Source organism: Colobus angolensis, unplaced genomic scaffold, assembly GCF_000951035.1.
Source record: "Colobus angolensis palliatus isolate OR3802 unplaced genomic scaffold, Cang.pa_1.0 Scaffold260, whole genome shotgun sequence".
NCBI lineage: Eukaryota > Metazoa > Chordata > Mammalia > Primates > Cercopithecidae > Colobus > Colobus angolensis.
In genome coordinates, this window is record NW_012115822.1 from 517471 (window position 1) to 525850 (window position 8380).

Here is an 8380-nt window from a genome sequence, read left to right on the forward strand (position 1 = left end):
CAGCACTTTGGGAGGCCAAGGCGGGCGATCACAAGGTCAGGAGTTCGAGACCAGCCTGACCAATATGGAGAAGCCCAGTCTCTACTAAAAATACAAAAATTAGCCAGGCGTGGTGGCAAGAATCTATAATCTCAGCTACTTCGGAGGCTGAGGCAGTAGAATTGCTTGAACTCGGGAAGCAGAGGTTGCAGTGAGCCAAGATTGTGCCGCTGCACTTCAGTCTGGGCAAGAGAGAGACTCCATCTCAAAAAAAACAAAGTTGCTAAGTAGGCTGGGCACAGTGGCTCAACACCTGTAATCCCAACACTTTAGGAGGTCGTGGTAGGAGGACTGGCTGAGCCTAGGAGTTCAAGTTCAGGGAGACCCCACCTCTAAAAAAAAAAAAAAAAAAAAATTAGCTGGGTATGGGCATGACTGTGGTCCGAACTACTCAGGAGGCTTATGCAGGAGGATCATTTGAGCCCAGAAGGTGAGGCTGCACTAAGCCGTGATTACATCATCACTGCACTCCAGCCTAGGCAACTGAGGGAGACCCTATTACCAAAAAAACCAGAAAAAACAAAGAAAATTTTTTAAAGCCTCATGCCAGGCATGGTGGCTAATGCCTGTAATCCCAGCACTTTGGGAGGCCAGGGCGGGCGGATCACCTGAGATCAGAAGTTCAAGACCAGTCTGGCCAACATGGCAAAACCCAAACTCTATTAAAAATATAAAAAATTAACCAGGCACGGTGGTGGGTGCCTGTAATCCCAGCTACTCGGGAGGCTGAGGCACGAGCATGACTTGAACCCAGGAGGCGGAGGTTGCAGCGAACTGAGATCATACCACTGCACTCCAGCCTAGGCAACAGCGAGACTCCATCTCAAAAAAATGCCTCATGTATCCTTCCTATTTCATCACACAGAAAAGTAAAAAGATGTGTAATTAAAGGTCTAGATTTAATATTCAGTCATCTGTACTGCCTCCCCTGGACATGTGTAGAACTGGTGGGTCTCAGCTCCCAGTGCTGGCTCACAGTGGGGAACACAACTCTGGCAGTGCAAGTGTCCACCCAGGGCAGGGGCCAGCAACTTTTTTTTTTTTTGAGATGGGAGTCTCACTCTGTCACCCAGGCTGGAGTGCAGTGGCAAAATCTTGACTCACTGCAATCTCTGCCTCCCAGGTTCAAGTCATTCTCCTGCCTCAGCCTCCTGAGTAGCTGGGACTACAGGAATGTGCCACCACACGTGGCTAATTTTTGTTTTTAGGGGAGGAAGGGTTTCACCATATTGGCCAGGCTGGTCTGGAACTCCCGACCTCAGATGATCCACCCGCCTTGGCCTTCCAAAGTGCTGGGACTACAGGCGTGAGCCACCCCGTCCGACCTCGTAACTTTTAAATATACTGAAAAAGGTATTGGGGATCCCCGGGGTCTGCAAACAACTTTGAGTCTAACAACTCATTTATAGACAAGGAGAATGAGGCCTGGAGAGGTTAAGAGACTGGCCCACAGAGGAAGCAGGAGTCATCTTTCCACAAAACTGAAGTTTCCCAAAAGCTGAAATCTTGGACAAGGGGCCTACTGCCAAACCTGAGAGTAACAAATTTCAGCAAATAAAAGGAAGTGACATTTCCAATGGCATCCTCGAATACTCTAAGAGGCAGTGCTGGCAGAATCCATCAATAGGCCTCCAGAGGCCTGCCTCTAAGCCAGCAACGCTGCTGAGAGCGGCACTGCCCCTGCAGGGTGTGTAACCAGGACCCTGCTGGGGCCCTGCACCTGGAAGCAGAGGGGGTTAGTGGGGGAGGGGTGCTACCAGAAAGCAAGATGTGCATGCTGCCTGCTGGGGGCATGAAGTCAAAGTCCCCTCCTGCCCAAAGCAGCTAAGCCAGCCCTGCTGCCTTATCAGCATCAACACATGCCTGGAATGTGAGACTTTGGAAACAACCCTCTCCCTTCGGCCAGCACGGGGCTGACGCCTGTCCCTGGGATCTGGTTCACAGTCAGAGGACAACCACCTTGAAGCACCAGAACCCATACCTCCAGTCCATCTACCAGAAGACAACCTACCAAGAGTCACCCAGAGGAGCTACCCTGCCTGCGTCCCCACACCACCGAGGGCACCTCGTTTGTCCACACTCAAAGAATCTCAAGAGCTCAGCTCTGGTCCCTGCAACGTCCAGACCATCCCCCACATGGCTCTCCTGGAGGTGTTCAGCAAAGGCACAGGATGCCGTGGGGCAGAAGAGTCCCACATACCAGACAGTAAGGAGCTGCGTGTGACTGGAAGGATGAGGACAACCCAGAGAATGCTCTCTGGCCCCTGGTCCTTGGGGAGGAGCAGGGGACCTGCAGGGGACCACCTTCCCACTCTGGGAGCCAGACTCCCTGGCTTTGTCCAGAGCAGCCATCCCACTATCCCACTCAAAATGAAAATCTCAGCTGCCCTCCAGCCCAAGCACTGCACAGAGTAAGGAGTCCTCACTCACAAATGTGTCCAAGGCTTTCACACACTTCACCTGGAGCTCCTCCACCCACTCTCTAGACGTATGACTCTTTAACTTCTCTGAGCCACTTGTACAATGAGGACTGACAAAATGATGAGGACCACACTGGTGTGTTCTGATAACTGAATCGGGTGTAAAATGCCCACTGCCAGGCTGAGCCCAGGAACGAGCCCAGGATGAGTGCTTACCTCTTCACCACTACCTTCCTGGCCTTCTGTCGGAACTCCGTGGGGACCATCCTCCTCCCATCTTCCAAGCCAAGTTCCCTGGTACCAGCCAGACAGAAACTATAACAGCAGCTGCTTCCACAAAGGGGAAGGGCCATGGGGTCCCGGAGAGGGCTGGAGTGAAGGGGCACAAGACCTAGGGCAGGAATCCATCCCCAGATCACTCACTCAGGACAGGACTACCTAGGCCCAGCTACCAACATGTGCACCACCCCTTCCTTCTCAGCCCCTTTTCCCATCTCCTCTACTGCGCCTGGCCAGGATGCTGTCCCTTCTCTAAAGGGCAAGACTTCCTACCCAGGATGCTGACCAGAACCACATCCAAGGGCCTTACCTGTCCCCTCACATGATAGGCTGCTCCTAGCTGGCAGGAGCTGTCTTATAGCCTCTCTCCCTCAAATACAAACAAAACCCCAGAACAACCCATTGTTCTGTTCCAACAAAGGGGGCCAGGCCCAGCCAGGCCCTACCTGAAGCTCTGCCTCCTGTCCCTTCCCCCCCCTTCAGTCCCCTCCCACTCTTCCTTCTCTGCTCCTATTAGTGGCCTCATATACCTTGCCCAGATAACACAGCCCAGGAAACCAACTTCAGGGACAAATCTCTTCTCTTCCAGGGAGAAGAAGGCAGAGGTCCCAGGAGTCCCAGGGGCTCCCATTATTGGCCACCTCCGCTCAACCCAAACTGCACTATGTGAGGCCCCACCAGACTACATACAGGCCAACAAGAGCCCAAGAATGCAGCCAGGAAAGCAGGCCAGGCAGACTCCAAAAGCCCATGCTATAGGGTTAGTAGGACCCACCTCCAGGGGACCTCCCAGGAGAAGCCCCCAGTGCACAAGGTCTAGGTTCCTCCTGCTGTTCACTCTTTGTGCCCAGTAACTACCCAAGAATCGGCATGACTGATTCTACCAATTCATTCACTGGGTAACTGCTGACCCCGCCAGGTCCTCGGAGTAAAGCAGTTAGTGAGCACCGCAGGTAAAAGCGCGGGCTGCTCGGGCTACTCATCCTTCCGCCTGTGGATTCTATTATCAACAAAGATGCATCACCTGCTAGAGAAGCGGTTCTCAAACTCTGCTGCACACTAGGTTCACTTCAAAAGCTTCAGAAAAAGCTAGTGCCTTGGGCCCACCCCAGAGACAGGTATAGCCTAAGGTGAGAACCAGGGCACCAGCAGGCAGGCCTCTGCCAGGCAGCATGAGCAACAGCATGTGCTGGGTGAATGTGCAGCCTGCACTCATCACCCAGAAAAGCCCCACTGTGTCCACACAAGGACAAGTCACCAAAGTCCCAGGCCCCACTCTCCCTTCTCCCTTACTTTGTGAATGAGAGCTCACCAACAGCTTACCATCTCCCGTAGTGCTGCGGCCTCACCTCCCGCACTGCAGCAGGGGAGAGAGGGCTGCAAAGGCCATGCAACAGATCCTCCCCCTCAAAGGGGCTCAGGCCTCAGTGTGGTAATGGGAGCGGCCCCTTCCCACACTTGCCAGAGAGAACCCACCCACCCAGAGGAATGAAGCCGAAGCCCAAGCCGCAGGGCAACAGCCCCGGACGGCAGGGGACAAGTCTGTACAGCAGCCACACCCCTGCCAGAGCCAGGAGCTCTTCCATTTCCATAGCAGGCCAGCACTCACCTGGAAGCACCCACCTAACCAAACCCAATCCCTGCCTTCTTTTAGTCACACTGGGAACTGCCACAGGAAGGCTGGGGACTCCACACACTCCCTCCTCACCACACCCCGTGTGTGATCACCCCTAAACAGAGAACATGCACCTAAGATCCTACGATGCGCCACCCACCTCACAAAAAACAGCCGCCTCTAGGTTAGAGGCATCTGGCTGACCCATCCCTGTTCCCTCTCACCATCAGAAGAACCCCAAGTCCCCCTGTTCTAACACTGAGGCTGCACTCCCACTCTCCACCCACTAACATTACCACAAAAAGAAAAAAGAAAGAAAGAAAGAAACAGGAAAATAGAATAGTCAGAAGGAGGGCATCCCCAAGGCCTGGCCACCTTCCCGAGGGTCCCAAGCAGTTTCTTAGGGTCCCTCTCCCCACTCAGTGCTGCCACACCCCTCTCAGGCAGTCTGGCCCTTCCCTCCTGAACTGTGGCGGGCTGGAACCAGCTCCCAGCCTTCCCTCCCTTATCAAGCTCACTGGGGGCCCACACACAGCTCCCACCCCCACCAGCTTTTCTTGCTTTGCCACTCCCAGCTAAAACTGGGCTCAAGGCAAGCAAGCCTGCAGTCCCTCAGTCCCTCGGTCCCTCGGGGCCCAGTCCCTCCTAGAAGCCCTCCCCCCGCCCAGGTCCCTAACCCTTAGGGCAAGGCCCCTCCCAGCAGGAAGCGAACCCTGGCGGTGCCAGGCAGAGTCAAACTGGAAGGGCTGGTTCAGAAGCCCCTAAATGGGAGCCAGGACCTCTCTTAGGGAGGGGGCTTTCAGCTCCACTCCTCCCTAGTGGGATCTCAAATCTCTCCAGACACCACACTATATGGGCCTCCACAGGCGATAGAGTCAACGGCACTTACCCTCCAGCCCCCAAGCAAGCTACTGAACTTCCAAAGCTCCTTCACTCCTCTAGAGGAGACCAGACCGCGTGCTGAACTGCAAGCGCCTCTATCACTCCACCCAGGCAAGTTTGTGAGCACCAGAAAGCAGGGGCCAACAAGATTTGGTCTAAACCAAGGGGGCCAGGCACTGAGTTTGTGCTCAGAAAATGTGGCAGAATGAATAAAAAGCTTGAAAAAGAGCCACATACATGCCTGGCTGGCAGTGGGGTCTTCCAAGCGGGCTTCCCAGCTCACACAGTATCTGTGGGTCTGCGTCCTCAGTGCTCTCCAGCTGTCTCCCCTGCCACCCTCTACCCTACCACTGCCTTTTAAAAACCAGCAGCAGTCACTTCCTGGTTAAAACCCCTCCCCTCCAGGCCAACCCAACCCACATGGCATCCAGGGCTCTCAGCCAGCCCACAGGCGGCTCCTCCCACACCACCGCTATGCCCTCTGCGCTCCGCTAGATGCCAGCCCTTATCACCCCATCTTATAATCATTTGTTGAGTGTCTAAATTCCCTAGGCTGAGCTCCAGAAAACAGTGATACATGAATGTAAACTCAAGTTCTGTTCCCATTGTAGAAACGACGCAGGAGAGTCCATCACTGCCCAAGGTCACAACGGGAGTAAATGGCAGAGCCAGCAATGCACTACAGACTTTGCGACCAAGTCCAGTTCCCCTCTCACTGCCCCACGGTAGTCCCTCCTCGGCCAGGCTCAGAGGAGACAAGAGGGGAGGAACCTAATTTGTTCTTTCTTCCCGTGGTGAAAGCTACCTCCCAGGCCAGCAAGAGCAGCCCAGGAAGAAGCACCCCACTCTCCCAGGGATCAGGTACTGGGGGCAGCAGGCAAGACAAGGTATGGGGTGGGGCTGACTGCTCAAGGCCAACAGACCAAGCAATAAGGTTGGAACCACAAGTCCCCTGGGTAAACTGAACTTTATTCCTTCCTCACGGCTCTCACTCTCCAGAACTGCCCCGCCAGCTCTTCTCCAGGGGCTAGCTGCTGATTAAATGGCACTTCCCCCACCCCTCAGATCTGACCCTGCAAACAATAAGGACTCGAGGAAGGCAGCAGGCTATCAGCTCAATAATGCAAAACCCTGTTGCTCCTCGTCCACAACAGCTGACTTCAAGTGGACGGGAGGCTGCGCTTATTAACAAAACGAGAAATCTGATCTACGGAAAGAAAACACTACGTGAGGATTAATCCAGGACTGCAGCTTGTGGAGAAGGCTGAGCTGCTGGCCAAGACGGAGGATCGAGGATGGGATCGTGCCTACCTGTCCCCAGAGCAGGTATCATGCAGCACAACAGGACTCATCAGGACTCATCACCCCTGCCCCACCTGCGCCTTCTCTTCTCCTTCCAGCAACTTCACAATCATTTCGGTTTTGCTTTAATTAAAGGCCTGACTCCCTCGGGCTGCTTCTTCCTCTACACAGAGCCAGCAACCAGAGGGAGATTTTTCTTTTCAGGAATCGGTCGTAAAAGCTCAGTGACTAATCTACAAGTTCCAACAACTGGCAGAAAAACACCGCAGGGAGAGGTTGCTGGGCACACAGCAGCACTCAGAGCCAACTGGCCAGAAAAGCTGGGCTACAGGCACTCTACAACCTCCCTCCCCCAACCCAACACTGGCCTGCCGACCCACCTGAGAGCTCTGACCTCCGAAGGCAGGCAGCTGGGGAGCCTCTTCCCAGCCTTCCAAGTCTATTGCTTGTCCTGTGGGACCTAGAGATCTTCACAATCTCAATGGCACAAGACGGAACGTTCACTTCCAGGCAACAATTCTGGGCCACAGGACTCAGTTCGGCCCCCAAGCATCAGACTCCCAGCCCTGTTCTTGGTGTTCAGAACCCACTAAACCAGCAGTCTCGCCACACAGTTTTGTCTCCAGAGGCCAGCTCATCTGTTTTTCAGACTACTCCAACAACCCTGCTCCACCAAGCATGCACACTCTCCTTGCCACAGGGCTCCAGACCAACCACATGGCCTGTGCTCCTGAAAATGTCTGCTTGAAAGCCCAGGGAGTCCAGACACTGGCAGATGAGAATGGAGGAAAAGAAGCAAAGCCAGAAACCAGGAAGCAATAAATGCTAGACCCAGAAAGGCCCTAGGTTTGAGTGACCCAGCTCCATCCCTCCATCCTGGATCCTTGAAGGACAGCCTCGAGTTCAGCCTAGGAGCTCCCAAGGCCCCCCAACTACCTGCCAGCTCTTCGACAGCACAAGAGACACAGCAATCCCCACATCAGTCAACAACCCACCGCCACAGGATTCCTATGGGCAAGGCTCTGCCCCTCCCCCCAGCACATATGTCAGAGGGGTGGCTTCCCTGGGTTACACCCCTCCTGCTGCTGGGGGAGTGGGGGGTCGGGAACATAGCTTTCCAGATGTGCTTGGCAACTCCTACTACAAAAGACTAGGGGTGCAGGGGATAGAAGACATGGATAAATAACTTTAACGCCGCTCCAACCCATCCGGCTCAGCATTGGGCTCTCTTACACAGGCAGTCCCAGGCAGTTCTGGGTGGGGCCGTTGGGAGCATTATCTGGCCTCATTCCCTCCTCTCCGTAAGTCACTGCCCCCCAGGGAGAGGCATTCCCCCCCACCACGCACACACCCAGGCCTGTGTGAATATGAACCATCTTGGAAGATAAACAGAGAGTGACAAGCTGGGGCCCCTCAGCCCCCTCCCTCAGCCAGCCGGTCCCTTCCCCCTGCCAGCCGACCCCCTCCCCCAAGCCCATCTCTCTTCCTGCCAAGCGGCTGCCTACAGGAGAGGTCTGGGGGCAGGGCAGCGAGCCCACCAGCCGCAGAGCCTGGCCCTCTGGGAGCGGCCCCTCCAGGCCCGCCCCTGGCCCTGCCGTGGCCAGTCTTCCCCCGGGGAGGAGGCAAGAGGAAAGGAGACCGCAGACAGTGCAAGACCGCAGTTCTGGAAATCGCAAAATCCTCCAGCGAGGGGGCGGCCGCGGGCGCAGGGCCGTTTGCATAATGGGAGCCCTCCCGCCTGTCAGGCAGCGCAGCTCGCCCGACGCTGTTCGGATTAGATTGCTAATGAAAAGGTACAAAGAGCCGGCGCCCGCTCGCCCGCCGACCCCCGCTCCGCAGACCC

The 8380-nt window shown here is 55.3% G+C and overlaps 1 protein-coding gene across 1 annotated transcript in view; it reads right to left on the minus strand.

The window, feature by feature from the left end:
- Positions 1–5566, minus strand: part of HIC2 (hypermethylated in cancer 2) — a 45668-nt gene extending 40102 nt beyond the window's left edge. Inside the window, exon 1 of the mRNA XM_011947313.1 lies at positions 5477–5566. The gene's annotated coding sequence lies outside the window, so the exon portion shown is untranslated. The remainder of the gene's footprint in view (positions 1–5476) is intronic.
- Between the last annotated feature and the right edge of the window lie 2814 nt (positions 5567–8380).